This window comes from Bombus flavifrons, chromosome 12 (genome assembly GCF_040668555.2).
Source record: "Bombus flavifrons isolate JBK064 chromosome 12, iyBomFlav1_principal, whole genome shotgun sequence".
Taxonomy (NCBI): domain Eukaryota; kingdom Metazoa; phylum Arthropoda; class Insecta; order Hymenoptera; family Apidae; genus Bombus; species Bombus flavifrons.
In genome coordinates this window covers 1322613-1330060 of record NC_138453.1, presented here as the reverse complement: position 1 = coordinate 1330060, position 7448 = coordinate 1322613, and the positions used below count along the sequence as shown (strand labels likewise).

General features: G+C 48.1%; 1 pseudogene; it reads left to right on the top strand.

Annotated features, from left to right (window-relative positions):
• Nucleotides 1-1936: 1936 nt before the first annotated feature.
• LOC138185707 (uncharacterized) lies at nucleotides 1937-5880 on the top strand (annotated as a pseudogene).
• Nucleotides 5881-7448: the final 1568 nt, after the last annotated feature.

Genomic DNA, 7448 nt, shown 5'->3' with positions numbered 1-7448 from the left:
GTTAGTTTATTTATTGCGTGGATTGTGGAGCGTTTGTGCCGGAAGCCGAATTGATTTCCTGGAATTACATTATTTTTTGCGCAGAAGGAGGCTAGGGGGTTGTTTATGACTATTTCGAATACTTTGCTTATGTTGGGAAGGAGGCTTATAAGTCGTAGGTTTGCATGTGATGAACCGCCTTTATTTTTTTTTTGTAATGGCTATTAATTTGGCTTTTTTCCATTTTCTGGGGAAATACGTGTTATTTAGCGCATTGTTGAATAGTACTGTGTAGTACCATTTTATTTTGTCAGATAAGCGTTTCAGCAAAATGTTTGGGATGCCATTGAAGTCGGAGGATTTTTTGTTGTTTGTTTCGGAGAAGATTATTTTTAGTTGGTTGTAATTTGCAAAGTAGTTTGTTTCTGGTTCTGGTTATTTGGGGTTGTCCAAGGTGTTTTCGTTTGAGAATGTGCAGATTGTTTTGTTTAGCGCTATGTCTTGTTCTATTTTATTTTTGAGTTTGTTTGTTTCGGCGATGATAATTCTGTTCAGTTGTTCTTGACCCATGTGGTCGTTTTGTGTGTCTGTTTTGGAAAAGTGGGTGCCGATAATGTCAAGTTTTTCCGTTGTTTTGGATATTACGAAGTTATCCTTGGTGTCTTTGTTGGTGTTGTGTATCGCTATACCTGCTTCTTGGATGAGGGAGGCTTCTTCTGGGGGCAGTTTCAGAGGCGGGATGGAGTTTTGTTCTTTTGGTCTTTGTTACGCCGCGCGACACTCTACCTAGACCAGGCCACACACCGCGGGCAAGATGGTAACCAGATGTCCGCTCGTCCTTACTGCGTACCCTCAATATTCTCAAGTACCCTCCATAAATCTCAGCAATTTCCTAGTCGAGGTCCTTCGAACCTAACAAACATTCTGGCCTAGCAAACATTCTTTCTGTCTCGCTGCATTGTCTCCTAAAGTTTATTGCCCACCACGGGTTGACACGGGAAAGTTTCTGTTTCTCACGTATGAGGCCTCCCACCAACGACTTTATCTTGAGGGCGGTGAGCATCCTTCCTCACCCACCACCATAGCAAATAACCAATTAACAACGAAGCCTATTTCCCTCACTCTATTAGCCAAAATCGTCACCAACAAATCCGATGATCCCGTGCGCTAGACACACCCATCCTTAGTTTTCCTCCGTCACAGCTTCATCGTCGAAGCACACTCTTTTTCTCTTCTTCAAACCGTCAACATCTTGTAACCGGGTTTTACACCGCAGATCAATCAACTATTAACTTGTACATTCGCATCAGTGTAATCATTTCTTTACGAAGTTGTTGAAATAAATATAAAGTTATACCTGTTGAATCAGTGTAACTACTCAATTAACCACCCCTATTATCCTAAACGAAATAGGGGATCGGTCATTTCGTGGCGTCGATTATCTAATCGTAACGGGAATTTACGACTCCCGTTGACGTGCTTCTTCGCGATCGCGTCTCTCCGCGAGTGATCGAACATTTTGGTCCTTCGAGCCGGATCACGTGTCTGTGAAAAGTGCACGCCAGTGACACCCACTACCATACAGTGCCACGTGAATCCAACATAACCAGCAGCGGAAGCGTTACCACTCCAGCGAAATCAGTAACGCCAAGGGCCGTCACCTTTGAAGAGGCATAATTCGGTGGTTGAAACGCAACCAGGCAGCCTCCCGCCGCAACTGGACAATCGTCAACATAACGATATTCAACAACTTCGTTCTCACTACAAAACGCGTCACTTTAGAGAAGGATCACCTTCCTCACGAAACGTACGCCACAATACTTCGCTACACAGTGACGAGCGATTACCGCAGCCGGAACAACTCCGCATCGGGAATCCCAGATCGCAACATCACAAGTATCACCTTCGTCAACAGAAGTAAGTTCTAACCATTTCAGTCTCTATCATATAATAAATAATGGCAACCGGAAATGAACTTGCCGCCTTGCGCCGACGCCGAGGCCAGTGTATCAGTCACTTTACACGCTTATCAAAAAAGCTGGACGGAATCGAACAATCCAGCTGTCCGCAAGAGCACGAGTTAATCCAAATTAAAAATCGTCTGGAAACATACGAGACGGAATTCCGCGCCAATCAAAACGAGATTACAAGTATAGATGAAGAAGAGATCGCGCGCGGCCTTGAAATAGCAGACGAGTACGAAAGATTAGAGCTCCGAGTAATTCATCAATTAAACAATCTACGACTAGTTACGCCGTCGCAATCGACAAACGGCGAATCAGCCGCTGTTCGCGAGGCTGCATCAATTAAATTACCGGAGATTCATGTGCCTATTTTCGACGGTACCGTCGAGAATTGGCATTCATTTTACGACTCCTTCTTGTCCATCATAGATCGAAACGAGCGACTTACACCCGTACAAAAGTTTCATTATCTCCAATCCTCCCTGACCGGAAAGGCCGCGCGAAGCATACAATCGCTAGACATCACAGAATTAAACTATTCAGTCGCTATCGACATTCTTAAGGAAAAATTCGACTGCCACCGTCAAGTCTGCATGCGCCACTGGAACTTGATTTTTGACTATCCGAAAATAACTAAAGAAACACCCGAAGCCATAGATGATTTTCTCGAGACGGTCAAGGTAAACCTCCAAGCCTTAAAGAAACTCGGCGAACCAGTCGCATCAAACGTCGTTCTTCTCAAAATATTCACATTGAAACTACCCGCAGCCATCATACGCAAATGGCACCGCACATTGCCAGACAAGAAAATGCCGTCCTACACGCACTTGGTAGAATTTCTGAAAACGCGTACGAACGGTGACAGAACAAATTCAGCATCAACCGTGATAAAACGGGGGTCCGATCGACATAACCGTCAGCAACCGAACGCCCCGCGAGTTCACGCATTCGCGACTACACATAAGCCGTCGATGTGTCCGAATTGCCGAGGACCACACGCAATATGGAATTGTGAAACCTTCAAGGCGCAGTCGCCCAAGGAACGTCTTGAAACGGCCAAAAGGACGTCGCTCTGTACCAATTGTCTAGGCAAGGGTCACACCCTTACTCAATGTTCCGCCGGTTCATGTCGCATCTGCAGACAGCGACACCATACATATCTGCACCGAGACCATGATCATCGCAAAATCCGAACACGTGTAGACCGAACATCGAGCGGTCGATCGTCGAGCGGTCGATCGTCGAGCAGCCGGGCATCCAACGGTCGATCCTCGCCCAGTTCACCGACCCCGCGTTTGTCACATCGTTCGAGACGCGCATCTACGTCTCCCCGAACGTCTCCCCGAACGTCCCCCCGAACATCTCCGCGAACATCTCCGCGAACATCTCCGAAACGCGAATCTCGGCTATCGCGAACGACGGGATCGGGACCAAATATATCACCCGGTTCTAAACAACAAAAAAAGCAATGACTTCATCAGACGACTTTGCTAGGGACCGAACCACAGAAAACAGACTCATTGACCTCGCTTCCCTCCGAACCATTGCAGCACGATTTGTTAGTCACAGCGCAGGTCAACATCTTGAATAATAAAATTCAACCATTCCGTTGTCGGGCTTTGCTAGACACCGGTTCTAGCATGAACTTTATTACAGAAAAGCTCGCTAATTCGTTAAAACTCAATCAACGGAAATGTTCGGTCCCAATCGGAACACTCAACACGTTATCGACGACCTCAAAACGCTACATCACGGCCACGATCACCTCCATTGACGGTAGATACGAACGCACCTTGACGTTCCTAATCATACCGACAATATCGTCTTGGATCCCAGATCAACCCATAGATCGCTCAACGATACAGATACCTCGGAATCTCCAACTAGCCGATCCAAGATTCCACATACCCGCTCCGATCGAAATATTGTTGAGCGCCGGGCCAACACTAGCATCACTCTGTGTCGGCCAGCTTGATATCAGTCAAGCAAACGGACCCGACTTGCGTCTGCAAAAAACGCAATTCGGATGGGTCATCGGGGGGAGCCCAACCTCGCAATCACCAGCACACGCATTTCACGCCTCCACGACGGCTTTACAGGCGGATCTCGCCCGGTTCTGGGAAATCGACGAAGGACCTCCCACTGTACACACTTCGGAAGTGGAACGACAGTGCGAGGAACACTTCCGAAACCACGTTCAGCGCAACAACGAAGGGCGATACATTGTCGCTCTCCCGTTTAACGAAACAACCCCTTCGCTTGGATCCTCTAAAGCCATGGCGATGAAGCGACTCACATCCCTATGCCGTCGGTTCCAACGGGACAAACAATTCGAAGCCGACTATCACGCCGTCATACAAGAGTACCTAGAATTAGGACACATGACTAAGATCACCACGGACCACTACACGGACGATGGATATTTTCTGCCACATCACGGCGTGATCAAAGAGTCCAGCCAAACTACGAAACTCCGAGTTGTGTTTGACGGATCTGCACCAACCACCACCGGAGTTTCATTGAACGACGTACTTCATACGGGACCGAAATTACAAGACGATTTATTTTTCATTCTTCTAAGATTTCGCTCTCATCAATACGTCATTACAGGAGATGTTGAAAAAATGTACCGACAATTTCTTGTGCGTCCAGAGGATCGGAAATTCCAACAAATTTTGTGGCGCAACTCTGATGGAAGGGTTGACACTTATCAACTCAACACAGTGACATTCGGGCTGTCAGCGGCCCCTTATCTAGCCATTCGGTGCCTCAGACAACTGGCGGACGACGAGGGACATCGGTACCCTCGAGCGGCGACAGTCTTAAAGCGAGACTTCTACGTCGACGATCTTCTCACGGGAGTTGATACAAGGGGCGAGGCACGATCATTGAGAACAGAGCTCACAGAATTGCTCAAACTAGCCGGCTTAAACATTCGAAAATGGGCATCGAACGACCGGGAACTGCTACGAGGACTTTCCGAGCAGGACATAAACGATAAGCTGCTGCTAGGCGAATCGCAAACGTTCAAAACTCTGGGTGTTATCTGGAATTCCTTTGACGATTCGATCATGTATTCCGTCAAAATCAACCCTACCGCCTCTCGAGTCACGAAAAGAACAATCAGCTCCGAAATCGCCAAGATCTACGACCCTCTTGGATTACTGGCACCAGTGATCGTTCGAGCTAAGATGCTGCTCCAAGACTTTGGACATTAAAAATTGACTGGGACGAATCCCTACCGGCCGACTTACATACAGAGTGGAACAAATTTTATACACAGCTACCATTGTTAAACAACGTAAGGTTCCCACGTAAAACCATAATCAAGGCCGCAGCGGAAATTGAGTTACACGGGTTCTGTGACGCCAGCGAAAGGGCGTATGGAGCATGCATTTACCTTCGCACCATCACTCCGGATGGTCAGGTCTGGACACGACTTCTCACTGCAAAGTCAAAGGTGGCTCCGCTCAAGTCACAAACCATTCCAAGGCTGGAACTGAGTGGAGCACTTCTTCTCACATCACTGGCCACCACAGTCCTTCAAGCTTTACCAAGCAACATTTCTAGGACTGTTTATTGGACTGACTCCACAATCGTTCTGCATTGGATTAATACATCACCCCATACGCTGAAAACCTTTGTCGCTAATCGAGTGACTGAAATTCAACAGAAGACTCACACCTCAGATTGGCGTCACATTCCCACTACCGACAACCCTGCAGATCTCATATCTCGAGGCCAATCGCCCGAAGACTTCCTACGACCAACCATTTGGCAACATGGACCGGTATGGCTCCAACATCCTGAAGAATACTGGCCGACGTGGAACCCAGTACCATTGACCGAAATTCCGGAGCAGAAGAAGGCAACCTGTCTGTCCGTGACTCCGGCTGACCACAGTCTACTGGAGCGATTTCGTCTTGGCCCAAGCTGATGAGAATTACCGCTCGTTGTCTTAGATGGCGACAGAAACAGGATCGACGGGGACCTCTAACCACGCATGATTTAACCAATGCGCATAACAAATTGATCAAATTACTACAGTTCTGTTATTTTTCAGATGAAATCCATATTCTCCGAACAGACCGAAATTCTGCAATGAAGGGGAAATTACGACGACTCAACCCGTTTCTGGACAAGGACGGGATATTGCGAGTCGGAGGTCGACTCGGTCACTCACCAATGCCCTTCAGTCAGAAGCATCCAATCATTCTATCGAAGTCCTCAGTTACAGCGCTCATAATCGAGCATGAACACCTCCTGAATCTCCACTCCGGAACTCAAGCCACCTTATATGCTCTAAGAAGAACTTATTGGCCTATCGACGGCCGTAGTCAAGTTTGGAACACGCTGAAGAAGTGCGTCCGTTGCTGCCGAGCTAACCCACCTCCAGTGGACTACGTGATGGGTGATCTTCCAGCTGCACGGATAACGGAATCTCGGCCATTTACCAACGTCGGAATCGACTATTGCGGACCTTTCTACATCAAAGAACGAAAGGATCACAACCGACGTAAAATCAAGACATATGTAGCAATCTTCGTATGTCTGGCAGTTAAAGCAGTCCACATCGAGCTGGTCAGCGACCTCACTAGCGAGGCCTTCATTGCTGCTCTGCGAAGATTCATCGCTCGCCGAGGATTCTGCGCAACAATTTACTCCGACAACGGTACCAACTTCGTTGGCGCCAACAACGAACTACGAGAGCTTCGAAACCTCCTGCAGGCCGACGATCATAAGGTAAAGGTTCAGTCCTTTTTGGCCGACCGACGGATCGAATGGCGCTTCATTCCTCCCAACTCACCTCACTTCGGCGGGTTGTGGGAGGCTGCAGTGAAATCCTTCAAACGACATCTCAGACGTGTCGCAGGTAACGAGCTCTTAACCTTCGAAAATTTCAACACACTAATCATTGAAATCGAGTCCATCCTGAACTCCCGTCCGCTGACTCCAATTTCATCCGACCCAAACGATCTCCTTGTCCTTACCCCCGGTCACTTCCTCATCGGAGATTCATTAACCAGCATTCGAGAACGAGATTTCAGGGACACTCCAACCAATCGTCTCTCCAGCTGGCAACATATTCAAAAACTCAAGCAGCATTTCTGGCGCCGCTGGCATCGGGAGTATCTGAACGAACTGAGCATCCGAAACAAATGGAACAAGGGCAATCACGACATACGAGAAGGCACCATCGTCATTCTCAGAGAAGATAACGTTCCACCGATGCACTGGCCCTTGGGCCGTGTAGTCAAGATCCATCCCGGAGCCGATGGTATCATTCGAACAGCGATGGTGCAGACATCATCGAGCCTCCTGGATCGCGGCGTCAAAAGACTGGTCCCCCTGCCATGTCAATCAGCCCGAGTCGAGTCCGGACAATCACCGACATCGAAGGAGGTGGATCACACACCCACCTGATCCACATCTAAGGTTGATCGGTGCCCTCTCAACGGGGGGAGAATGTTACGCCGGGCGACACTCTACCTAGACCAGGCCACA